This window comes from Pseudophryne corroboree, chromosome 1, assembly GCF_028390025.1.
Source record: "Pseudophryne corroboree isolate aPseCor3 chromosome 1, aPseCor3.hap2, whole genome shotgun sequence".
In the NCBI taxonomy this organism is placed as follows: domain Eukaryota; kingdom Metazoa; phylum Chordata; class Amphibia; order Anura; family Myobatrachidae; genus Pseudophryne; species Pseudophryne corroboree.
Window position 1 is genome coordinate 115465097 of NC_086444.1, and position 26842 is coordinate 115491938.

General features: G+C 47.1%; 1 long non-coding RNA gene across 1 annotated transcript in view; it reads right to left on the reverse strand.

The window, feature by feature from the left end:
* LOC134977856 (uncharacterized) overlaps positions 1 to 19183 on the reverse strand; it is a 33418-nt gene extending 14235 nt beyond the window's left edge. The window contains exons 1-3 of the long non-coding RNA XR_010190286.1: positions 19007 to 19183; positions 17972 to 18068; positions 17097 to 17348 (exon numbers count right to left, since the gene is read on the reverse strand). This is a non-coding gene — a long non-coding RNA (uncharacterized LOC134977856). The remainder of the gene's footprint in view (positions 1 to 17096; positions 17349 to 17971; positions 18069 to 19006) is intronic.
* Positions 19184 to 26842: the final 7659 nt, after the last annotated feature.

Here is a 26842-nt window from a genome sequence, read left to right on the forward strand (position 1 = left end):
ACATTTATGATTGGAGGTAATACTCCATATAACAAAAATATTGCACGCCAAAAGGGCATGCAAAGGTTAAGGGGGTATAGCCCGTTACGACGGTGTGACGAGCGCCCGCAGGGTGTGAGGAATCACCTAGTATATATATATATATATATGCCTTTGATGTGTCATAGAGTAAATCAAAGAAACTGTGAAAATAAATACATTATTGCTTATTCTTCAATTGTATCTTATCCTAAATTGATAAGATAATAAATCATTTGAATATAGTTATAGCTCAAGCTTTCTTGAATTAGCATTACATATGTCTAAAATCTTTTAATCAATCAGCCTATTTAAATTAAGCAAAGTAGTCACTCTGCTGTTTGGTATCATTGTGTGCACCACAGTGAACGTGGACCAGAGTAAGTAAAGGAGGGAGTTGGCCGAGGAGATCAGAAATAAATTATAGGCAAGCATGTTAAAAGTAATGACTATAAGACTATTTCTAAGCAGCATGATGTAACTACAGTTGCAAAGTTCATGTGACTGTAGCCAACCTACCTGGATGTGGCAAAAGAAGAAAATTAGAATAATAAGAACGGTAGAAATGAAGCAAAGAAAGAATTCCAAAGAGATACAAGTTGAACTCCAAGTTCAAGGTATATCAGTGACTGCTTGCACCATCCATTGCTTTCTGGTCAACAGTAAGCTCCACGGAGGAAGATTCAGGAGGACTCCACTTTTGAAAAAACAAAGCCAGTCAGGAAGCTGCTGCTATGACAGCAGCTCCTGATTGGCTGGTGGGGTCCCTGTACTGACATTAGTCACGTGGAGGGACGCCATTCGCATAGTAGAAGGTATGTGTAAACATACACTTCTACATGTCCGCTGGATCGGGTTGCTTGCGATTTAGTTGTTTTTAATCCCTGGGATGCCTACTTGGAACAAAGAGGACCAATCTGAACCGGATTAGGTGAGTATAATTTTTTAATTTACAGGTACTCCATGGATTCTTCATGGACAAGGGGGCCAAGAGGCTCCGTGGGACACTAGGTAAATATATGTGAGTGTGTATGTACAGTATGTTTAATTAAAGTTTTACTGTGTGGGTGCACTATGTTTTTTTTAAATTTCTTTTACTGTGGAACTACAGGTTCCAGAGGGCCCATTAATCTCCGCATGCTGGTATATATGGTCTCCAAGTACCAGCATGCAGGGGAGGCTTGCTGGGACTTGTAATTCCACAGCAAAAGAATATTTGTTTCTATTTTTTACACTAAATCTATGAAGTCACCTCCCACAGCCCAGGGATGGTGGCCATAGCCCCGTGCTTTATCCCTGGCTTTGGGTGCCTTTATTGGGGGCGGCCCCACTCCCCCAGGGAGCCCCGGCCAGGGGTGATTAGTTAAGGGGGTGATGCAGCGGCCGTAGGGACAAGTATAAATGTGTCCCCCAGCTGTGGCATGATCTACTTGAATAGTGGAGCCCGGTGCTGGTTTCATAAATACTGGTGACCCCTACGTCCTTCTTCCCCTGTATTTTTCGTAACAAGACCGGTCCAAGAGCCTGGTGCTGGTGCTTAAAACACAGATAGACCCTACGTAATTTTTCCCCAATATTTTAAGCACCAGGACCGGCTCAAAGAGCCCAGGGCTGGTTATGTTCAGGAGGGGGGAGACCCCACACAGTTTCTTTACACATTGAAGCCCTGCACAGATCTCACTGATCCGGCCGCGCTATACTGTGTCATGTCCAGCAGTGTATTACTAATCTCTCCCGTAAAACACTGCCCGACAATACGAAGGACATCGGTAAAGTCGAATTGAAAAAAGCGGTAGTTTAGTAAATTACTGTGTTTTTTTTCTTCTTTTACAGTTGCTATCCCAAACTGCCGATGTCAGCCGAGATTAATTTTGGCTGAATTTGGCAGCTACACAAATGATAGTAAATTTACCCCAATGCTTCTGGGAGAATGAAATTTGGACAGATGAGTCAAAACTGTAGCTGGGATCGGTATGTGATACCGCCGCAAGGGATGCCAAATGTCAGGATACTGACACTGGCATCCCATCCGCCAGTATGTAGGCAGGGGGCGAGTGCAGCGAAGCCTCTTGCGTGCTCACTGCGCTCGCCATGCTGCAGGTTCGGCGGCGAGCTTTGCGTCGTGGACACCCATAGAGGGGGAATCACTTACCTCGCCGGTATTCTGGTGGCGGTATAGTACCCCAGTCAGGATCCCAGCGTCAGTATTGCGACAGCCGGGATCCTGACGGGCGGTATGTTAACCGCATACCCTGTAGCTTTGTGGCAATTCACATCAGCTCTATGTCTGCAGACAAAAATTAAGCTGTCTTTTCTAAAATAAAGGATTTATAAAAAATAAAAAAAACAACACAATACGTTCTGTGAAACATGGAGGAGGCTCAGTTATGGTTTGGAGCTGCTTTTCTTGCTTCTGGCACAGGATGCTTTGAATATGTGCAGAGCACAATGAAATATCAAGACTATCAAGGCATTCTGGAGCGAAACATATTTCCCAGTGTCAGAAGCTCTGTCTCAGTTGCAGGTCATGGGTCCTGCAACCGGATAATGGTGGTCATTCCGAGCTGATCGCTCGCTAGCAGTTTTTAGCAGCCGTACAAACGCTGTGCCGCCGCCCACTGGAAGTGTATTTTAGCTTAGCAGAAGTGTGAACGAAGGGATCGCAGAGCGGCTACAAAATAATTTTGTGCAGTTTCAGAGTAGCTTCAAACCTACTCAGCGCTTGCAATCACTTCAGACCATTCAGTTCCTGATTTGACGTCACAAACACGCCCTGCGTTCGCCCAGCCACGCCTGCGTTTTTCCTGGCATGCCTGCGTTTTTCCGACCACTCCCTGAAAACGGTCAGTTGACACCCAGAAACGCCCTCTTCCTGTCAATCACTCTGCGGCTGCCTGTGCGACTGAAAAGCATCGCTAGACCCTATGTAAAACTACATCGTTCGTTGTAATAGTATGCTGCGCGTGCGGATTGCGCCGCATACGCATGCGCAGAAGTGCCTTTTTTTTGCCTCATCACTGCACAGCGAACGAATGCAGCTAGCGAACAACTCAGAATGACCACCAAAGACCCAAACCAAACAGCTAAAGAATGGATAAGAACAGACCATTGCTTTGTTCTGACATGGCCTTCCATGAGCCCTGATCTGAATCCTATTGAATACCTACGGAAAGAGCTAAAACATGCAGTCTGGAGAAGGCACCTTTCAAACCCAAGACAGCTGGAACAGTTTGCTCAGGAAGAGTGAGCCAAACTACCTGTTGACAAATGCAGAGGTCCCATTGAGAGCTACAGGAATTGTATAATTGCATTGATTACCCCTAAAGTTTGTGTAATAAAATATTAGGTTAAGGATCCCATAATTTTTGTCCATGTCTATTCCATTTGTTTAATTCTTTAAAATTCTGCTGAATCAAAAATCTAATGCAAAGTCTGATTTCTATTAAATCTGTAATAAACAATAGTAAATACTTTTGTCACTTTCAGGTTATTTCAGAAAAATATTCACTGATAAAGAGCTGGTACCTGAAAATTAGTCAGGACATCTTCTAACTGGATTTAATAAAGTGATATGCAACCATTCCATGTAAATCAGAAAATGTTATTATAGAGAGTGTCATCTGCTGTATTGTGTTTTGTTTAGAGTTGAAAAACATAAAATATTGCACAATTTTGTTCCTGTTTCTAAAATGTATCCAAGCACTAAATGTACAGTTATCAAAATGGATTTAACCATATATCCAGTTTATTTGATTCTTTATTCTACAGGCATAATCTGTAGCGGGGAGTGGTCATAACAAAACCCTTTGATGCAGTTGGCTAACAATGAGAATGCTCCCACATAATGCTATTTTCTGCTCTATGTATTTACTTTCATCTCCCGTGACGTTAGCTGACCTGTAACCTGGGTTCTTGGGGAGGATGCATTGCACTTTTAACCTCATCACTCACATGAAACTTACATAACATATGAGAATCTTCTGCTTTGGAAAAAAAACAGCAAATATTTTCAAAGGGATTATTTTCCTGCTCAGAAATAACTGTTCTTATGTGTGATAAAAACAGCTGAGACCTGTGCTTCTATCTCCTAATAGTGTTATGGCTAGAGAGTAGAGACTGTGTATTTATTAAAGGAACAAGCATTGGTTCATACTCTCCTGTTCTCAGGAGTAGTGTAAAGGCCCATATAGACAGGAGAGATGTGTGCTGAGCGAACCGCTCAGCACACATCTCTCCCGCCGCTCAGCACAACGCGATGTGTGCTGAGCGATGCGGGGGAGGACGGGGGGGCGCTCATTTCACCCAGCGGGTGGAATGAGCGACGTGCTAGATTGGCCTGCATGCAGGCCAATCTAGCACCGGCGATAGCGATGTGAGGGGCCGCGCATCTAGTCAGATTGCTTAGATTTTAAGCATGGATCTCTCCGTGAGTACCCCCCTTTAGTTTCATGTCATTGTGTCCTGCCAAAAAGTCTAACAGCGGGGGTAATTCTGAGTTGATCGCAGCAGGATTTTTGTTAGCAGTTGGGCAAAACCATGTGCACTGCAGGGGAGGCAGATATAACATGTGCAGAGAGAGTTAGATTTGGGTGGGTTATTTTGTTTCTGTGCAGGGTAAATACAGGCTGCTTTATTTTTACAATGCAATTTAGATTGCAGAACACACCCCACCCAAATCTAACTCTCTCTGCACATGTTATATCTGCCTCCCCTGCAGTGTACATGGTTTTGCCCAACTGCTAACAAAATTCCTGCTGCGATCAACTTGGAGTTACCCCCAGGATACGCCTAAAATACAGAACTTCTTAAAAAAGTAAATAAATAAATATATATAGAGTTTATTATTTTACAGGGAGGCTGCTGGCAACAGCCTCCCTTCTTCGAGGGACTAAGGGGGGGGAGTAATGTCCGCCCTGCGGGGTCTGAGCCACTATCTCCGCTGACAGGACACTGAGCTACTGAGGGGATCGAACGTTCCCCGCCACAGGGGATCGCTCACCCCGGCAGCATGCCGCCACCCCCTTACAGAGCCAGGAGATTAGAAGAGGCGAGATATGGCGGCACAAGGGTAGGAGCGCAGCTCTGAGCGGCTGTGCTCCGGGAAGGCTCAGTGGCACACAGTGTTGGCGCTTTGAGGGGCGTCCTGAGCCAGCATCTTAATACCCTACACTGGTCACAGACGCTAACCGGAGACTGAATCCCCAGGCTAGCATCACAATCCTCCGCACTCAGATGCTCAACAGGGGACGGAATCCCCCGCCTTGCGACGGAGTCCTCAGGCCAGAATAAAGAATTTGTGCGGGAAGGCGCGCCATCTTCAAGGGGCGGAGCTTCTCAGAGCGGACCCAGCAGCGTTCAGCGCCATTTTCCTGCCTGCAGTTCCTGTACACAGACGCTGACAGAGCTGTCCCTCCAAGCAACTCCAGCTATCCTGTGCAGTACCAGGAGGTTGTAGAAGGGGGGGGAGGCGGTGAATTAGATCTGTGCAACTCTTGCAGTACACAGTGGGCGCTGATAAGGGGCGTCTTTTATATGTAACATATGTGTGGGTTGGCTCTGAACTCTGTGTCTCTCTTGCCATTCTCAGGGGGGAAACTTTGCCTAACCGGCCCTGTGTGTGTGTGGAGTGTTTGGGGTCTCCAGTTAGCTATGTCCAGGGACTCTGTGTCATATGCAGCTGAGGACATGTCCTCTCAGGATGATTAATTCCATGTAATCAGGATTGCACTGTTGTAGCGCAGATACCAGCAAGGGAGCCTGAGTGGTTGTCCTCTATCAAAACTATGATTTCTCAGATTTCTGCTAGGGTTGCTCAAAAGGAATCTGCAACTCAGGTTTTACAGAATTCTATGGCAGTTTGGTCTGGTTCTGTTACCTCAGGACCTTCCTCTTGCCCAGATCATGCAAGACGACACGGATACCGACTCTGAAATGGCAGACGGTGATGGGGACGTACTCAGGGGGGCCGCATCTCTTGCAAAGGGGGTGCAGTTGATGATAGAGGCTATTAGAGATGTGTTGAATATTACTGACACAACACCTGAGCAGGTTGTGGAGGCTTACTAAGAAAGCCTCGCTAACCTTCCCTGCATCCAAAGAATTAAATGCTATTTTTGAAAAAGCATGGGAAAATCCAGATAAAAAATTCCAGATCCCTAGGAAGGTTCTGGTTGCTTTCCCCTTCCCTGAGGAGGCTAGAAAGAAATGGGAAAACCCACCCATAGTGGACGCGTCTGTATCAAGACTCTCAAAAAAGGTGGTTTTACCTGTCCCAGGATCTACCGCCTTGAAGGAGCCGGCTGATTGCAAAATTGATACTACGCTCAAATCCATATACACAGCTTCAGGGGCGATACTTCGTCCTACTATTGCCTGTGCATGGATTTCCAAAGCTATAGTAAAGTGGCCAGGCACGTTACTTGAGGATTTGTATACGTTAGATAAGAGTGACATTGAATTGTTTCTCCGTAACATTCAGGATTCTGCAAGATTTATGGTGGAATCCATGAAAGACCTGGGTTCCATGGCTTCAGGAATTTCTTCCATGTCCGTCTCAGCTCGTCGAGGACTGTGGCTGTGCCAGTGGTCTGCCGACGCGGAATCCAGGAGAGGTGTGGAGACCCTACCCTACACGGGTCAGGCTCTCTTTGGGGAAGCATTGGATGCGTGGATCTCCACGGCTACAGCGGGTAAGTCCCTTTTCTTCCCTCAGCAGCTCCTGCTACGAATAAACCTTTTTCTTCACCTGCATCTCAGTCCTTTCTCTAACGTCCTAAGTGGATGCAGGGACTCCGTAAGGACCATGGGGAATAGCGGCTCCGCAGGAGACTGGGCACAACTAAAGAAAGCTTTAGGACTACCTGGTGTGCACTGGCTCCTCCCACTATGACCCTCCTCCATACCTCAGTTAGAATCTTGTGCCCGGCTGAGCTGGATGCACACTAGGGGCTCTCCTGAGCTCCTAGAAAGAAAGTATATTTAGGTTTTTTATTTTACAGTGAGATCTGCTGGCAACAGACTCACTGCAGCGAGGGACTAAGGGGAGAAGAAGCGAACCTACCTAACAGGTGGTAGTTTGGGCTTCTTAAGCTACTGGACACCATTAGCTCCAGAGGGATCGACCGCAGGACCCGACCTTGGTGTTCGTTCCCGGAGCCGCGCCGCCGGCTCCCTTACAGAGCCAGCAGCAAGAAGTGTTCCGGAAAATCGTCGGCAGAAGACTTCTGTCTTCAACAAGGTAGCGCACAGCACTGCAGCTGTGCGCCATTGCTCCTCATGCACACCTCACACTCCGGTCACTGATGGGTGCAGGGCGCTGGGGGGGGCGCCCTGAGGGCAATATAAGACACCTTGGCTGGCAAATCATCACAATATATAGTCCCAGGGCTATATATGTGATAAATTACCCCTGCCAGAATCCATAAAAAAGCGGGAGAAAAGTCAGCCGAAAAAGGGGCGGGGCTATCTCCCTCAGCACACTGGCGCCATTTTTTCTTCACAGTGCAGCTGGAAGACCGTTCCCCAGGCTCTCCCCTGTAGTTTTCAGGCTCAAAGGGTTAAAAAGAGAGGGGGGGCACTAAATTTAGGCGCAATATATGTATACAAGCAGCTATTGGGGGAAAAATCACTCAGTTATAGTGTTAATCCCTGCATTATATAGCGCTCTGGTGTGTGCTGGCATACTCTCTCTCTGTCTCCCCAAAGGACTTTGTGGGGTCCTGTCCTCAGTCAGAGCATTCCCTGTGTGTGCGCGGTGTGTCGGTACGGCTGTGTCGACATGTTGGATGAGGAAGGTTACGTGGAGGCGGAGCAGAGGCCGATAAATGGGATGTCGCCCCCTGTGGGGCCGACACCAGAGTGGATGGATAGGTGGAAGGTATTAACCGACAATGTCAACTCCTTACATAAAAGGCTGGATGACGTAACAGCTGTGGGACAGCCGGCTTCTCAGCCCGCGCCTGCCCAGGCATCTCAAAGGCCATCAGGGGCTCAAAAAACGCCCGTTACCTCAGATGGCAGACACAGATGTCGACACGGAGTCTGACTCCAGTGTCGACGAGATTGAGATATATACACAATCCACTAAGAACATCCGTTACATGATCTCGGCAATGAAAAATGTGTTACACATTTCTGACATGAACCCAAGTACCACATAAAAGGGGTTTTATTTTTGGGGAGAAAAACCAGCCAGTGTTTTGTTCCCCCATCAGATGAGTGAATGAAGTGTGTAAAGAAGCGTGGGTTCCCCCGATAAGAAACTGGTAATTTCTAAAAAGTTACTGATGGCGTACCCTTTCCCGCCAGAGGATAGGTCACGTTGGGAGATATCCCCTAGGGTGGATAAGGCGCTCACACGTTTGTCAAAAAAGGTGGCACTGCCGTCTTAGGATACGGCCACCTTGAAGGAGCCTGCTGATAAAAAGCAGGAGGCTATCCTGAAGTCTGTATATACACACTCAGGTTCTATACTGAGACCTGCAATTGCCTCGGCATAAATAGTGCTGCTGCAGCGTGGTCTGATACCCTGTCAGATAATATTAATACCCTAGACAGGGATAATATTTTGCTAACATAGAGCATATTAAAGACGTCGTCTTATATATAAAGGATGCACAGAGGGATATTTGCCGGCTGGCATCCAGAATTAATGCAATGTCCATTCTGCCAGGAGGGTATTAGAAACCCGGCAGTGGACAGGTGATGCTGCCTTTAAAAGGCACATGGAGATTCTGCCTTATAAGGGTGAGGAATTGTTTGGGGATGGTCTCTGGGACCTTGTATCCACAGCAACAGCTGGGAAGAAAAAATTTTACCTCAGATTTCCTCACAGCCTAAGAAAGCACCGTATTTTCAGGTACAGTCCTTTCGGCTTCAGAAAAGCAAGCGGGTCAAAGGCGCTTCCTTTCTGCACAGAGACAAGGGAAGAAGGAAAAAGCTGCACCAGACAGCCAGTTCCCAGGATCAAAAATCTTCCCCCGCTTCCTCTGAGTCCACCGCATGACGCTGGGGCTCCACAGGTGGAGACAGGTGCGGTGGGGGCGCGTCTCAGGAACTTCAGGGACCGGTGGGCTTGCCCACAGGTGGATCCCTAGGTTCTGCAAGTAGTATCACAGGGATACAGGCTGGAGTTCGAGGCGACTCCCCCTCGCCGTTACCTCACATCAGCCTTGCCTGCTGCCCTCGGAGAAAGGTAGTACTGGCGGCAATTCACAAGCTGTACTTCCAGCAGGTGAAATCAAGGTACCCCTCCTTCAACAAGGCCGGGGTTACTATTCCAATATGTTGTGGTACCGAAACCAGACGGTTCGGTGAGACCCATTCTAAAATTGAAATCCTTGAACACTTATATACGAAGGTTCAAGTTCAAAATGGAATCGCTCAGGGCGATTATTGCAAGCCTGGAGAATTTCATGGTATCACTGGACATCAAGGATGCTTACCTGCATGTCCCTATTTACCCTCTTCACCAGGAGTACCTCAAAATTGTGGTACAGGATTGTCATTACCAATTCCAGACGTTGCCGTTGGTCTGTCCCCGGCACCGAGGTATTTACCAAGGTAATGGCCGAAATAATTATCCCGTACTTGGACGATCTCCTTATAAAGGCGAGGTCCAGGGAGCAGTTGTTCGTCGGAGTAGCACTATCTCGGGAAGTGCTACAACAGCACGGCTGGATTCTGAATATTCCAAAGTCGCAGCTGGTTCCTACGACGCATTTACTGTTCCTGGGTATGGTTCTGGACACAGAACAGGATAAAAAGGGTTTCTCCCGGAGGAGAAGTCCAAGGAGTTGTCGTCTCTAGACAGAGACCTCCTAATACAAATACAGGTGTCGGTGCATCAATGCACACGAGCCCTGGGAAAGATGGTAGCTTCTTACGAAGAAATTCCATTCGCCAGGTCCCATGCAAGGATCTTCCAGTGGGATCTGTTGGGCAAGTGGTCCGGGTCGCATCTTCAGATGCATCGGCGGATAACCCTGTCTCCAAGGGCCAGGGTGTCGCTGTTGTGGTGGCTGCAGAGTGCTCATCTTCTAGGGGGCCGCAGATTCGGCATACAGGACTGGGTCCTGGTGACCACGGATGCCAGCCTTCGAGGCTGGGGGGCAGTCACACAGGGAAGAAACTTCCAAGGCTATGGAAAAGTCAGGAGACTTCCCTACACATAAATATTCTGGAACTAAGGGCCATTTACAATTCCCTAAGTCAGGCTAGACCCTGCTTCAACACCGGCCGGTGCTGATCCAGTCAGACAACATCACGGCGGTCGCTCATGTAAACCGACAGGGCGGCACAAGAAGCAGGATGGCGATGGCAGAAGCCACAAGGATTCTCCGATGGGCGGAAAATCATGTGTTAGCACTGTCAGCAGTGTTCATTCCCGGAGTGGACAACTGAGAAGCAGACTTTCTCAGAAGACACGACCTCCACCCGGGAGAGTAGGGACTTTATCCAGAAGTCTTCCAAATGATGGTACACCGTTGGGAAAGGCCACAGGTGGACATGATGGCGTCCCGCCTCAACAAAAAGCTACAAAGATATTGCGCCAGGTCAAGGGACCCTCAGGCGATAGCTGTGGACGCTCTGGTAACACCGTGGGTGTACCAGTCGGTGTATGTGTTCCCTTCTCTGCCTCTCTTACCCAGGGTAATGAGAATAATGAGAAGGAGAGGAGTAAGAACTATACTCATTGTTCCGGGTGGGCCAAGAAGAGCTTGGTACCCAGAACTCCAAGAAATGATCTCAGAGGACCCATGGCCTCTGCCGCTCAGACAGGACCTGCTGCAGCAGGGGGCCTGTCTGTTCCAAGACGTACCGCGGCTGCGTTTGACGGCATGGCGGTTGAACGCCGGATCCTGAAGGAAAAGGGCATTCCGGAGGAAGTCATCCCTACGCTATTTAAAGCTAGGAAAGAAGTGAACGCAAACCATTATCACCGCATATGGCGGAAATATGTTGCGTGCTGTGAGGCCAGGAAGGCCCCAAAGGAGGAATTTCAGCTAGGTCGATTTCTGCACTTCCTACAGTCAGAGGTGACTATGGGCCTAAAATTGGGTTCCATTAAGGTCCAGATTTCGGCTCTATCGATTTTCTTCCAAAATAGAACTGGCTTCACTGCCTGAAGTTCAGACTTTTGTTAAGGGAGTGCTGCATAGTCAGCCCCCGTTTGTGCCTCCAGTGGCACCGTGGGATCTCAACGTGGTGTTGGATTTCCTGAAGTCGCATTGGGTTGAGCCACTTAAATCCGTGGAGCTACAATACCTCACGTGGAAAGTGGTCATGCTGTGGGCCTTGGCGTCGGCCAGGCGTGTATCAGAATTGGCGGCTTTGTCGTACAAAAGCCCTTATCTGTATTTTATATGGATAGAGCGGAATTGAGGACTCGTTCCCAATTCCTTCCTAAGGTGGTATCAGTTTTTCATGTGAACCAACCTATTGTGGTGCCTGCGGCTACTTGGGGCTTGGAGGATTCCAAGTTACTGGACGTAGTCAGGGCCCTGAAATGTATATGTTTCCAGGACGGCTGGAGTCAGGAAAACTGACTCGCTATTTATCCTGTATGCACCCAACAAGCTGGGTGCTCCTGCTTCTAAGCAGACTATTGCTCGCTGGATCTGTAGCACGATTCAACTTGCACATTCTGCGGCTGGACTGCCGCACCCTAAATCTGTAAAAGCCCATTCCACGAGGAAAGTGGGCTCTTCTTGGGCGGCTGCCCGAGGGGTCTCGGCTTTACAACTTTGCCGAGCTGTTACTTGGTCGGGTTCAAACATTTTTGCAAGAGCTACAAGTTTGATACCCTGGCTGAGGAGGACCTAGAGTTTGCTCATTCGGTGCTGCAGAGTCATCCGCACTCTCCCGCCCGTTTGGGAGCTTTGGTATAATCCCCATGGTCCTTACGGAGTCCCAGCATCCACTTAGGACGTTAGAGAAAATAACATTTTACTCACCGGTAAATCTATTTCTCGTAGTCCGTAGTGGATGCTGGGCGCCCATCCCAAGTGTGGATTGTCTGCAATACTTGTTTATAGTTATTGCCTAACTAAAGGGTTATTGTTGAGCCATCTGTTGAGAGGCTCAGTTATAATTCATACTGTTAACTGGGTATAGTATTACGAGTTATACGGTGTGATTGGTGTGGCTGGTATGAGTCTTACCCGGAATTCAAAATCCTTCCTTATTGTGTCAGCTCTTCCGGGCACAGTATCCTAACTGAGGTCTGGAGGAGGGTCATAGTGGGAGGAGCCAGTGCACACCAGGTAGTCCTAAAGCTTTCTTTAGTTGTGCCCAGTCTCCTGCGGAGCCGCTATTCCCCATGGTCCTTACGGAGTCCTAGCATCCACTACGGACTACGAGAAATAGATTTACCGGTGAGTAAAATCTTATTTTCGGGTTTCTAAACCAAGACCAAACCGGCCAACACCTTCTTTAGAGGGGGCCGACCAAAATCCAAGAAACCTGCTGCGGTGGGTTCCCAGGAACAGAAGCCTGCTTCAGGTGCGCCAAAGTCCTCCGCATGACAGTGGACAGTGCAGCCTGGAAGTAGGGCTGGTTGGGGCGAGACTCAGACATTTCAGTCACGTCTGGGTGTCATCCGCCCTGGACCCCTGGGTGCTAGACATGGTGTCCCAGGGGTACCGGCTGGAATTTCAAGATCTCCCTCCTCATCGGTTCTTCACATCGGGCTTGCCAGCTTTGCCGGCAGACAGGGCTACCCTACAGGGGGCCATCCAGAAGTTGGTGGAGGCACAGGTCATTGTGCAAGTCCCTCCTCAAATGCAATACACGGGTTACTATTCGAACCTTTTCGTGGTACCGAAACCGGATGGTTCGGTCAGGCCCATTCTGAACTTAAAATCACGAAACCCCTTTCTGAGGGAGTACAAGTTCAAAATGGAGTCTTTAAGGGCGGTGATATCAGGTCTGGAAGAGGGGGAATTCCTGGTATCCCTGGATATCAAGGATGCATACCTCCACATTCCGATTTGGCTGCCGCATCAAGCTTATCTCCGATTCGCTCTGTCGGACTGTCATTTTCAGTTCCAGGCCCTACCATTCGGGCTCTCCACAGCACCAAGGGTATTCACCAAGGTGATGGCGGAAATGATGGTTCTCCTCCGCAGGCAGGGGGTGAACATAATTCCGTATCTGGACGATCTGCTGATAAAGGCATCGTCCAAGGAGAAGCTGTTACGGTCAATAGCTCTCACGACCCAGCTTCTCAGGGAACATGGTTGGATCCTGAATATCCCAAAATCACATTTGGAACCAACCAGGAGGTTGTCCTTTCTGGGAATGATCCTCGACACGGAAGTGCAGAGGGTGTTTCTTCTGGAGGAAAAAGCGTTGGTGATGCAAACAATGGTCTGGGATGTCCTGAAGCCAGCCCGGGTGTCGGTTCATCAGTGCATTCGCCTTCTGGGAAAGATGGTGGCCTCTTACGAGGCTCTGCAGTACGGGAGGTTTCGTGCTCAGTCCTTCCAACTGGATCTCCTGGACAAGTGGTCGGGATCCCATCTACACTTGCACCAGAGAATACGTCTGTCGCCAAAGGCCAGTATTCCACTCCTCTGGTGGCTGCAATTACCTCACCTTCTGGAGGGCCGCAGGTTCGGGATACAGGACTGGATCCTTCTAACCACGGATGCAAGTCTCTGGGGCTGGGGTGCAGTCACTCAAGGGGAAACTTTCCAAGGAAGGTGGTCAAGTCTGGAAGCCGGCCTGCCAATAAACATTATGGAACTAAGAGCCGTCTACAACGGTCTTTTCCAAGTGGCCCCTCTTCTGAGAAATCGGGCCATTCAAGTGCAGTAGGACAATGTAACGACAGTGGCTTACATAAACCGACAGGGCAGAACAAAGAGCAGAGCTGCAATGTCAGAGGTAACAAGGATCATCCTCTGGGCAGAAAAACACGCGTTGGCGCTGTCAGCATTCTTCGTACCGGGAGTAGACAACTGGGAAGCGGACTTCCTCAGCAGACACGATCTCCATCCAGGGGAGTGGGGTCTCCATCTGGAGGTGTTCAGGGAGGTAACAGATCTTTGGGGCGTACCTCAGATCGACATGATGGCCTCTCGTATCACCAAGATGCTTCGGCGGTATTGTTCCAGGTCGAGGGACCCGCCAGCAGTGGCGGTGGATGCCCTAGTGATTCCGTGGGTGTTCCAGTCGGTGTACGTGTTTCCTCCACTTCCACTCATTCCAAGAGTTCTCAAATTCATAAGGAGAACAAGAGTTCAGGCAATCCTCATTGCTCCGGACTGGCCAAGAAGGGCTTGGCACGCGGATCTTCTGGATCTACAGTACTGCTAGAAGAGCCGAGGCCTCTTCCTCTTCGGGAGGACCTGCTGCAGCAGGGGAAGTTCGCCTATCAAAACTTACCACGGCTACGTTTGACGGCATGGAAGTTGAACGCCAGATACTAGCACGGAAGGGCATTCCAAACAAGGTTATTCCTACCCTGACACAGGCTAGGAAAGGAGTAACGTCAAAACATTACCATCATATTTGGAAAAAATATGTATCTTGGTGTGAGTCCAAGAAGTTTCCTATGGTGGAGTTTCAACTGGGACGTTTTCTCCTCTTCCTGCAAGCAGGTGTGGATATGGGCCTGAGGTTAGGATCCATAAAGGTCCAAATTTCGGCCCTATCCATTTTCTTCCAGAAACAGTTGGCTGCCCTCCCTGAGGTTCATACTTTTTCGAAAGGAGTTCTGCACATCCAACCTCCCTTTGTACCACCTACGGCACCCTGGGATCTTAACGTGGTGTTGCAGTTTCTCCAGTCGGACTGGTTTGAACCTCTACAGGAGGTTGAGGTCAAGTTTCTCACGTGGAAGGCTGTCACTTTGTTGGCCTTAGCTTCTGCTAGACGTGTGTCGGAGTTGAGGGCTTTGTCATGTAAAAGCCCATACTTGATCTTCCATGAAGATAGAGCTGAGCTTCGGACACGTCAGCAGTTTCTTCCGAAGGTTGTGTCGGCTTTTCATATCAACCAACCTATTGTGGTGCCAGTTGCGACTGACTCCTCAATTTCATCAAAGTCCTTAGATGTTGTAAGGGCTCTAAAGATCTATGTGAGGAGGACTGCTCGTCACAGAAAATTGGACTATCTGTTTGTCCTGTATGATCCCAAGAAAATTGGGTGTCCTGCTTCTAAGCAGACAATCTCTCGCTGGATCAGGTTCACTATCCAGCATGCGTATTCTACGACGGGCTTGCCGTGTCCTACCTCTGTTAAGGCCCACTCTACTCGTAAGGCGGGTTCTTCCTGGGCAGCTGCCCGGGGTGTCTCGGCATTACAACTCTGCCGAGCAGCTACTTGGTCGGGGTCGAACACGTTTGCTAAGTTCTACAAGTTCAATACTTTGGCCTCTGAGGACCTACAGTTTGGTCAAGCAGTTCTGCAGGAGCCTCTGCACTCTCCCTCCTGTTCTGGGAGCTTTGGTACATCCCCATGGTACTAATGTGGACCCCAGCATCCTCTAGGACGTAAGAGAAAATAGTATTTTAATTACCTACCGGTAAATCCTTTTCTCGTAGTCCGTAGAGGATGCTGGGCGCCCACCTAGCTCTTCGTTAGCCTGCAGTGGTTCTTTAGTTCAGTACTGCTTAGTTCTTGGTAAGTACTGTTTTGTTACTTGGTAAGTAATCGTGTTCAGCCGTTGCTGATGTTTCAAGCTAGTTAGCTTGGGTTGCCTTGTGTGTGAGCTGGTGTGAATCTCGCCACTATCTGTATAATCCTTCTCTCAAAGATGTCCATCTCCTCGGGCACAGTTTCTAGACTTGGTCTGGTAGGAGGGGCATAGAGGAAGGAGCCAGCCCACACTCTCAAACTCTTAAAGTGCCAATGGCTCCTAGTGGACCCATCTATACCCCATGGTACTAATGTGGACCCCAGCATCCCCTACGGACTACAAGAAAAGGATTTACCGGTAGGTAATTAAAATCCTATTTTTTTAGCAATTAACAAATTGCAAAGGGAATGAACCGAAGACAAATCTAAATCATATTAATATTTGGTGTGACCACCCTTTGCTTTCAAAACAGCATCAATTTTGCTAGGTACACTTGCACACAGTTTTTGAAGGAACTCGGCAGGGAAGTTGTTCCAAACATCTTGGAGAACTAACCACAGATCTTCTGTGGATGTAGGCTTGATTAACTGTTCTATCTCTTCACAGAAGTGTAGCGAGGGTGGCTCCAGTGGAGAGCAAGCTCCGAGCGGCAGAAAAGTTAGAGGGCGCGGCAGTGCCTGCTCACCCCCTCCTACTGCCTGCTATACCGCAGGCCGCTGTACAGCTAGCCACAGAGCAGGAGGAGGAGGAGCAGAGGGGCGCACACTGGCTTGGACTAGGAGGCTAGGTATGGAACATGGCAGGCCAGAGGAGACAGCAGGAGACACTGACAGCCAGCACATGCCAGAGCTCTGCCACCCTCTTTATATGTCTGTCTTCTTGTAGCTGTGCAGCAGGGTTACTTCTGTCCTACAACACCACTATCTTCCCCAGCTGCTGCAGCACCTCTTTCTGCCTCGGCTGCTGCAGCACCTCTTTCTGCCCCGGCTGTTGCAGCACCTTTATCTACCCCAGCTGCTACAGCTTCTCTCTCTACATTGATGCTGCAGCACCTTTCTCTGCCCCAGATGATGCTGCAGCATCTCTCCCTGCATTCAAATTTGCAAAGTAACATGTATAAGCGGCTTTACTGTGGCATAACATGTATAAACGGCTCTACTGTGGTGTAACGTGTTTAAGCGGCTTTACTGTGTTGTGTAAGGGGCTCTACTGTGTGGCGTAAAGATTATAAGGGGTACTACTGTGTGGTGTAATGTGAATAACAGACAATACTGTGAGGTGTAATCTGAATTTGTACTATTCTGTGGCCATGCAGCTTCCCATGAATCCACTGTCCCTGTTTTACACATGAGGGGCGCCCAAGGGAAATTTTCACCCTGAGCTCCACAAGGTCTAGAACCAGCCCTGTCACAAATTTAGGATTTTTCAATATTTTTGCCTTTTCAAATGTAACATGCACCCAATTCAGTACAGGGGAAGGGGCGCCAAAACATACCCTTGTTTCGAGCACCGTGGCACCTAGCTGCACCTTTGCCCAGACAGATTCGATGATGTTGAGATTAGGGCTCTGTGGGGCTCATATAATCACTTCCAGGACTCCTTGTTCTTCTTTAAACTGAAGATAGTTCTTAGTGACATTGGCTGTATGCTTGGGGTCATTGTCCTGCAGCAGAATAAATTTGGAGCCAATCCGACGCCTCCCTGATGATATTGCATGATCAACTTCCTGCCTGTATTTTCATCATCTCTGTAAAAAAGAAAAAAAGGATACTATTTCTGCACGTAACGTGCATGTGTTACACTTTCTGATTGAAAATTTCCAAACCTAACCTAAAATATGATTTTCCAAGAGAAGTTTCTGGCTAGCATTGGGAAGAGACGGTTAAGTTTAATATACCCGCTATTATTGTGCCGTTATAAAACACTTCCCGATTAGCCTCATTACTGAGGCGTAACAGGAAGACCATGTATGATCATCCTTGTACTCATTCAGAAGTGGCGCAATTTGCCTTAACCGCCCATACGATTGGGACACAAACTGAACAATGTTAGGTTCTTGGCATGACTGTTGTTCCCACCTCTTTTTCAACAGATCTAAAATCCCTCTAGTTTGCCTTCCATAGAGGAGTTTGAACGGACTAAACCCTGTAGAGGACTGGGGTACCTCTCATACTGCAAACATTAAATAGGGTAAGAGTAAGTCCCAATTCCGCTTTTCCTCAAACAACGCCCTTTTTATCATCTGTTTAAGGGTCTGGTTAAAGCGTTCTTCCAGGCCATCCGTTTGCGGGTGGTAAACTGATGTACTAATCCTATCCACCTTTAACAGTCAGCACAAATCTTTAATTAGTGTAGAGACAAAAAGGGTACCTTGGTCTGTCGAGACCTCTTTCGGTATTCCCAGGCAGGTGCCAGACTCTGCTCTCTCTTGGGTCCTTTGCTGCGTAGTAGCGTCCAGCAAGGGTCCCTGTTCGGGTGCCAAATGTGACAAGAAATCACATATACAGGATAAATGTCCAACACTCTTTATTACCAGCACAGGCAGGTTACAGTTTCATACACCAGGCTTGCAGATCAGGTTATTAGTCAGTTCTCCAAACAGCATATGTTACAGCAGTACAGGTTCACATCAGCTCATAGTAGCACAGGATCATATCAGCATAGAGCACAGGATCATATCACGGGATCAGTGACCCTGACATCCCCACCACCCCTTCAGGATGCTAATCACCATATGAAGCCCCATTCTGTGCTCTGAACACATTCTTAAAGGATGATTACAGGTGCAGTTTAATCAATAAGCCTAGCTTCTGGCTGACAACTGATTGATGCATCCCCTGGACTGGACCCTTCAGTCCTGCTGCTTTTGCTTTGCAAAACCTGGGATATATGGACATTCCACATCAACTTCATGTGGAACTATGCTGTCCCTGCCACACACTCTATAAATATTTATACATATTGTCACGAAACGGAGGCTTACAGTGCTTCCTAGCCGCACTCTGTCTTACCTCCGCCGCAAGCCTGGGCACTGCCCATCATCCATGCTGTCTCCTGGCACCCTGCACACTCATCGCTGCGCTGAAGTCCCAAAGTCAGCACTCACAGAACCGGTGGCCATAACGGACTTCCATGGCCACACCACTCCAGCATTCCCGCCAGTATCTCCAATGCACAGTGCCATGACAGTTCCTGGGCAGCTGACCTTCCATACAATAAAGGGTAACCGGCACTCCCCAACTATGATCAAATTCGCTGGTGCCCGAGAGTTAAATCATAATATACCAACAAGATCCAGGCGGCACTCAGTAAGAAAGTATACTAGAGAAGTCACAAATTAAGCAACGTTTCTGAGATCTTTAATCTCCTTCATCAGGACAGCAATGAATAACATAAAAAACATACCTTATATGAAGTACACCCAGTGCTCAGGTCCATGCGACCAAATCACGCGTCGTTCCCGTCCCCCCTGACGTCACCAATAGCGGCGGAGCAGTGCTGCTTGCATCACAATCTATGCACAGACGCCGCGGGCCGCTTAGACAGGGCGCAGTCACACGTGTATACCTTCACCATCGTATCTGGAACTGAAAAATTACACAGCATCATATATATGTTAAAGAGCTCAGTTATCCAACATAACAATTATTGTTACCATATATAGCTAATGGCATACAGATGATACTGAAATCTAAAAGAGCTGATTAGTTTACCAAGAGATGAGAAACTGAAAGAGGCAGTGAACAGGAAGTGGATTCAGAGAAGCGGACACTAAAGGTGCGATTATATAGGTAGGATAGGAACCAAGAAAAGGCTGTGTCTTGAAGACCTAGGGATTGTACTGTTTGAGAAGAGAATTGTCAACAGTGTCAAAAAGCAGCAGAGAAATCCATAAGAATAAGATGTGAGTAATGGCCATTATATTTTGCAGTGACCAGATCTCTCATTACTTTAGTCAGTGCTGTCTCTGTGGAGTGTTGTGAACGAAAGCCTGACTGAAGAGGGTCCAATTAGATGTGTGAGTTAAGAAAGTGTGTGAGGTGAGTGTACTAGGCAAGTCTCTCAAGTAGCTTGGAGGCGAGGGAGCTGAGAGATAGGATGGTACTTTGAGAGAAAGTTATGGTCCAAATTATTATTTTTTTCAGAATGGAGTAATTAATGCATGCTTGAGCAGTGAAGGAAAGATACCAGTAGAGAGATATTACAGATGTTAATTAAGGTTGGGATGAGCACAGGAGACAGAGATTTACTTATTTGTGAGGGTATAGGATCAAGAGGAGAGGTATTTGAGTAGCAGGATGACAAAAGTTTTGATACTCCTTCATTTGTGGGATCACTGTTTTCTCAAATACAAGTTGTTTACAATGAAAAGAAAGTAGGCCTGCAAGAGAGCAGGACAAAAGAAGAAGACAGAGGGGTATATGCAATTGCGGTCAAATTCCCGAAATTGTCGAAAAACTGGACTTTTTCGCCCCAAAAAAAATATCGACAATGCAATTCAGTACTTTCCGTCAAAAAAACGGACTTTCAAAATTCGACTTTTTGAAATTCGACATTTGTCAAATTCGACATTTCTGCAATGGTACAAATGCGGCAATTCGCCAAAAGTATATTCAATTGAAGTTTGGAAATTTGACAACAGTGCTTTTAGACAGTAAATTCGTAATTTTCAATCCGCCACACCTTGGTGGGGGAATCTAATTAAAAAAAATGTAAAACATGTTGTTGTTTTTTTGTGTTTTTTTTATTGGTAATAGCATATCTATTTATATTAGAAGGGATTAGGTACTTGGTTTGTCTATTTTGGAGGCACAAGTATTATTTATCTATTTTTAAAAAAAATTATTATTATTATTATTATTATTTTTTTAATGGAATGGTAAAATCCCGAAAAAAAATGGCGTGGGGTCCCCCCTCCAAAGCATAACCAGCCTTGGGCTCTTCGAGCCGGTCCTGGTTCTAAAAATCCGGGGGGGAAAATGACAGGGTATCCCCCGTATTTTTAAAACCAGCACCGGGCTCTGCGCCTGGTGCTGGTGCAAAAAATGCGGGGGACAAAAAGAGTAGGGGTCCCCCGTATTTTTTACACCAGCATCGGGCTCCACTAGCTGGACAGATAATGCCACAGCCTGGGGTCACTTTTATACAGCGCCCTGCGGCCGTGGCATTAAATATCCAACTAGTCACCCCTGGCCGGGGTACCCTGGGGGAGTGGGGACCCCTTCAATCAAGGGGTCCCCCCCCCAGCCACCCAAGGGCCAGGAGTGAAGCCCGAGGCTGTCCCCCCCATCCAAGGGCTGCGGATGGGGGGCTGATAGCCTTGAGAAATTTGAAAGAATATTGTTTTTTTCCAGTAGTACTACAAGTCCCAGCAAGCCTCCCCCGCAAGCTGGTACTTGGAGAACCACAAGTACCAGCATGCGGGAGAAAAACGGGCCCGCTGGTACCTGTAGTTCTACTGGGAAAAAAATACCCAAATAAAAACAGGACACGCACACCGTGATAGTACAACTTTATTACACACATGTCGACACACACATACTTACCTATGTTCACACGCTGACCTCTGTCCACTTGTCCAAGTAGAATCCATGTGTACCTGTGAATAGAATTATACTCACCCGATCCAGTGTCCAGGTTATAATCCACGTACTTGGCAAAAAAAAAAAAAACGAACACCCGAACCAAACGGACTGAAAGGGGTCCCATGTTTACACATGGGACCCCTTTTCACAAATGCCGGGACCCCACGTGACTGCTGTCACAGAAGGTCCCTTCAGCCAATCAGGAAGCGCTACTTCGTGGCACTCACCTGATTGGCTGTATGCGCGTCTGCTGTCAGACAGCACATCGCACAGCTCCCTCCATTACTTTCAATGGTGGGAACTTTGCGGGTAGCGGTGGGGTTACCCGCGGTCAGCCGCTGACCGCGGGTGACCTCACCGCTGACGGAAAGTTCCCACCATTGAAACTAATGTTGTCTGACAGCAGACGCGCATAGCCAATTAGCAGAGTGCCAGGACGTTGCGCTCGCTGATTGGCTGAAGAGACCTTTCTGTGACAGCAGTCACGGGGGGGTCTCTGCATTCGGGGAAAGGGGTCCCATGTGTAAACATGGGACCCCTTTCAGTCCGGCTGGTTTGGGTGTTCGGTTTTTTTTTTTGCCAAGTACGAGGATTATTGTAAAAGATCCGGACACTGGATTGAGGTGAGTATAATTTTTTTCACAGGTACCCCGGATTCTTCAGTGACGAGGGGGGCGTGGCAGTCGGCGGGTCAACATAGGTAAGTATGTATGTGTCGGCATGTATGAAATAAAGTTTTACTTTCACGGTGTGTGTCTCCTGTTTTTATTTGGGTATTTTTTTCCAGTAGAACTACAGGTACCAGCGGGCCCGTTTTTCTCCCGCATGCTGGTACTTGTGGTTCTCCAAGTACCAGCTTGCGGGGGAGGCTTGCTGGGACTTGTAGTACTACTGGAAAAAACAATATTCTTTCAAATTTCTCAAGGCTATCAGCCCCCCATCCGCAGCCCTTGGATGGGGGGGACAGCCTCGGGCTTCACCCCTGGCCCTTGGGTGGCTGGGGGGGGACCCCTTGATTGAAGGGGTCCCCACTCCCCCAGGGTACCCCGGCCAGGGGTGACTAGTTGGATATTTAATGCCACGGCCGCAGGGCGCTGTATAAAAGTGACCCCCGGCTGTGGCATTATCTGTCCAGCTACCCCCGTATTTTTTGCACCAGGCGCAGAGCCCGGTGCTGGTTTTAAAAATACGGGGGATCCCCTGTCATTTTTTCCCCCGGATTTTTAGAACCAAGACTGACTCGAAGATCCCGAGGCTGGTTATGCTTTGGAGGGGGGACCCCACGCCATTTTTTTTCGGGTTTTTTACAGTTTTTTCCCGGTTTTTAAAAATCGGATCAAAATCCGTCAAATCGGCCGTTTTTCGACAGCGGGACTGTAGAATCCGTTTTTTATTGAATATGGTCAATTTCGGCACCCACTTGCCGAAATTAGACGGTCGAATTGTGTCGAATTAAAAAACGGGCAAAAAATTGCCGCGATTCGCCGCTAAATTGCATATACCCCTAAAAGTCTGACCCGGGGCACGCTTTTTGTATCTATAGATTAAAATTTTACTTTTATTATCATTTAATAGAACTGTAACTTACACAAAATCACTAGGTAATTAAAGCAAATTTGATACATACATGAATATCAGGTCATGAGACACTATTGAGCAACTCTTAGTGAGTTGAAATTGTCTGTGGTCACTTTCCACAGGTCTAGTGCGTTTTCAAATTCTTTTGTTAATTTGTTAACAATGTAATGACCCTGTTGATGAAAATATTCAAAACAATCCATCCTCAATAAATACCCAAACTAGTGAAATTAATAATGTGTTTGAAAAATGTATGCAAGACTATCATCTGCAGAAACCTTTTGCAAAAGCTTCTGAAGCCAATGTTAAAAAAACTAAATAGAAACTGCTATTTAATCCTCATTGCAAAGGTAGTTTGCATAAGGATGGTTTGGAGACAACGTACTAGTTACAAGACATTTTCCTTGACCATTAATGCAAACAGTAGTGAACGAGATAAGGAACATCAGGGATATGCACATGCGAGTATTGATGGAATCAGTTGCGTATTTTGGAATCCCCCTTTAGATATGTTGATAGAACTTAGAGATGTTCATAGAACTGGTCGATACTTTTTAAAATTTGTTAAAAACATAAAAAAAAAATGCCGGAATTTTGGTATCATACAAATTATTTTTAAAAGATAGGACGTCTGCACAACTATCATCGACAAATCAGTTAAGCATTCAAGCTGACAGGATCTGAAGTTGTTTCAAAATCATTTGAAAAAGATGTGAAAAAAAAAATCATTAATCTTCACAGACATTGCGGAATCGAAACAAAAAGATAGTTGGGAATCCAAACTAGGTTAAGGAATGAAAATCACCCGAGCCAATGCTGTGAGCTGACCTGCCGGACTGACTCACAACTACATTGCAAAGATTTTACACTTCATCCTGCATTATTCTGAATATGATTATGAAATCTTTCTGATATCAGCTCCCTCATCTGTTCAACATATAAAATATGTATAAAATATAAAATATATTATAATATTATATTATATAAATTATAATATAAAATATATATATTTAATAGCCAAAGACCTAAACATAGCCTCGTAAGATGGTTAATGTATTCACCCCAGAAACCCAGATTGCTTGTAGATATTGTACAAATGCAGTATAAAATAATCATGCATGAAAAGATCCCACCATAGCGTAGGTATGATAGGTAATGACGGCGTTCAGGATGCCAGCGATCACATGACTAGCCATGGCATCCTGATTTTTTAAATGCTGACAGGGGACGGGTAATTAATTAACACCTCCAATGTTTCCTACCCTAATCCTAACCCCCCCTGGGGAGATGGCTAGGGCTAATAGTGGGGGGTGTCGGCTATGGCTAAACACAGGGGGTGGCAGCTAGGGCTAAGACTTGGGGGGGTGGGAGCTATGGCTAACCTCCATCCCTGTTGGCCTAACCCTCACCTCAGTACTTACCCTCAGGATGCTGGCGGTCGGAATTCCGCTGGTATTCCTAGATTGTCGGGATTCCGGTGTCAGTCACCTGACCGCTGGCATCTATTCTTTTCTGGTGGACACTGGACACGTCTTGGGCTTGTGAGGAAACTTGTTGTTGAAAGCTCATATCAGAGGAGGAGCAGCAATATCTGAAGCATTAATCAAGGATCTGTCCTCTGGACCATAACCTTTCCAATCAATAAAGTATTTTAAGTCCGGACCTACAGTGGGAATCCAAGATTCTCTCAACTTTGAATTCAGTACCTCGCTGCATCTTGATCTTGGTGCAGGAGGCAAGGCAGAATGAAAGCGATTGAGTACCTACGGTTTGAGGAGTGAAATATGAAAGGAATTTGGGATTCAGAGGAAGGATGGTAACTTGAGCTTGACAGCCACTGGATTAAGAACTCTCTCCACAGTAAATGGTCCAATGTGCCGTGGAGCATACTTCATAGTAGGGACTCACAGTTTAAGATTGCATGTTGACAGCCACACCAAATACCCCTGGTTCAGACTTGGAACTGCACGACGCTTCCTGTCAGCAAATTTCTTGGACTGATTGGAGGCCTTTAACAGAGCAGCTATCATATGCTTCCAAATTTCAGAGACTCTTTTAAAGTGAGGTATCAGCAGCTGGAATGGGGAATGGGCTGGAACTCTAGAATCCTGGGTTGATGCCCATAAACCACGTAGAATGGAGTGGTCTGGGAGGATGAATGAAAATGTTAGTTCTGGACAATTATCTTGCGAAGATCTAATATAGAGACGGAGAAAGGGCTCCAGATCTAGACTGACCCTCCCAGTTTGACCATTTGATTAAGGGTCGTATGCAGAAGAAAACGATAATTTGATCTGTAATGCGGAACACAAGGCTCTCCAAAACCTAGTGACACATTGCATCCCCCATATCGGAGACAATATTGGCAGGTAGACTATGGAGCCTGAATACTTCATGAATGAAAAGAGATGCCAGAGATGGAGCAGACGGTAACCCAATCAAGGGGACAGAGTGTGTCATCTTCGAGAATCTGTCCATGATGACCCAAATTGTGTTAAAGCCCTGGGAAGGTGGCAAATCTGTGATGAAGTCCATGGAGATATGGGACCAGGGCTGATGAGGTACTGAGAGAGGTTGGAGTTGACCAGGCACGATGAGTCTAGGAGACTTGTGCTGAGCACACTTTATGCAAGAAGTGATATAAGCTGTAACATTGGACTGCATAGAGGGCCACCAATAGGATCGCTGGAGGAACTTAAGAGTCTACTGGATACCGGCATGCCCAGAGAACTTTGATGCATGAATCCAATCCAGGACCCTCTTGCATAAATTCTGGATTTACCCACAGGGGGACGAAGAAGTGGCTTGAAGTTTTACAAAAGCAGATGGATCTAGAATAGGCTGAGGAATGTTGGCAGAGTTAGATACTTTAAACAGAGCGTCTGCTTTACGATTTAGTGTTCCTGGCTTGTAATGTAGCCTGTAATCAAACCTTGAGAAAAACATTGCCCAGCAGGCTTGCCGAGGATTCAAGCAATGAGCATCTTTAAGATATAACAGATTTTTATAATCCGTCAGAGTGGTGATAGGCTAGCAGGCTCCCTCCAACTAATAGCATAATTCTTCTCGGGAGAAAAGAACTTGCAGGAGTAAAAGCCACAGGATGAAGCTTCCCATCTTTGGACCATTGGGACAGAACAGCACCCACTCCAGGCATGGAAGCGTCCACCTCCAGGATGAATTGTCGGGATACATCAGGTTGTTTTAGAACAGGAGCTGTCATAAACGATTGCTTAAGTTGCTGGAAGGCTAAATCAGCTTCTTCTGTCCAGTGGAGAGAATATATAGTCAAAATCTTAAAGATTTATCTCACCGTGTGTGCACACCTTGAGTTTTGTGAAGATAGTGGCACCTCGGACTCTGGGGGTAATTCAGAGTTGATTGCAGCAGCAAATTTGTTAGCAGTTGGGCAAAACCACGTGCATTGCAGGTGTGGCAGATATAACATTTGCAGAGAGAGTTAGATTTGGGTGGTTATTTTGCTTCTGTGCAGGGTAATTACTGGCTGCTTAATTTTTACACTGCAATTTAGATTTCAGTTTGAACACACCCCACCCAAATCTAATTCTCTCTGCACATGTTATATCTGCCTCCCCTGCAGTGCACATGGGCCCTCATTCCGAGTTGTTCGCTCGCTAGCTGCTTTTAGCAGCAGTGCAAACGCTAAGCCACCGCCCTCTGGGAGTGTATCTTAGCTAAGCAGAAGTGCGACCGAAAGGATAACAGAACTGCTACAAAAAGATTGTGCAGTTTCAGAGTAGCTCGAGACTTACTCCTAGCTAGCGATCATTTCAGTCCATTTAGTTCCTGTTTTGACGTCACAAACATGCCCTGCGTTCGGCCAGCCACTCCCCCGTTTCCCCAGCCACTCCTGCTTTTTTATCTGGCACGCCTGCGTTTTTACACACACTCCCCGAAAACGGTCAGTTACCACCCAGAAACACCCACTTCCTGTCAATCACTCACCAATCAGCAGTGCGACTGAAAAGCGTTGCCAGACCTTGTGTGAAACAGCATCGCCTTTTGTGAAAGTACATCGCGCGTGCGCACTGCGCGCCATACGCATGCGCAGAAGTGC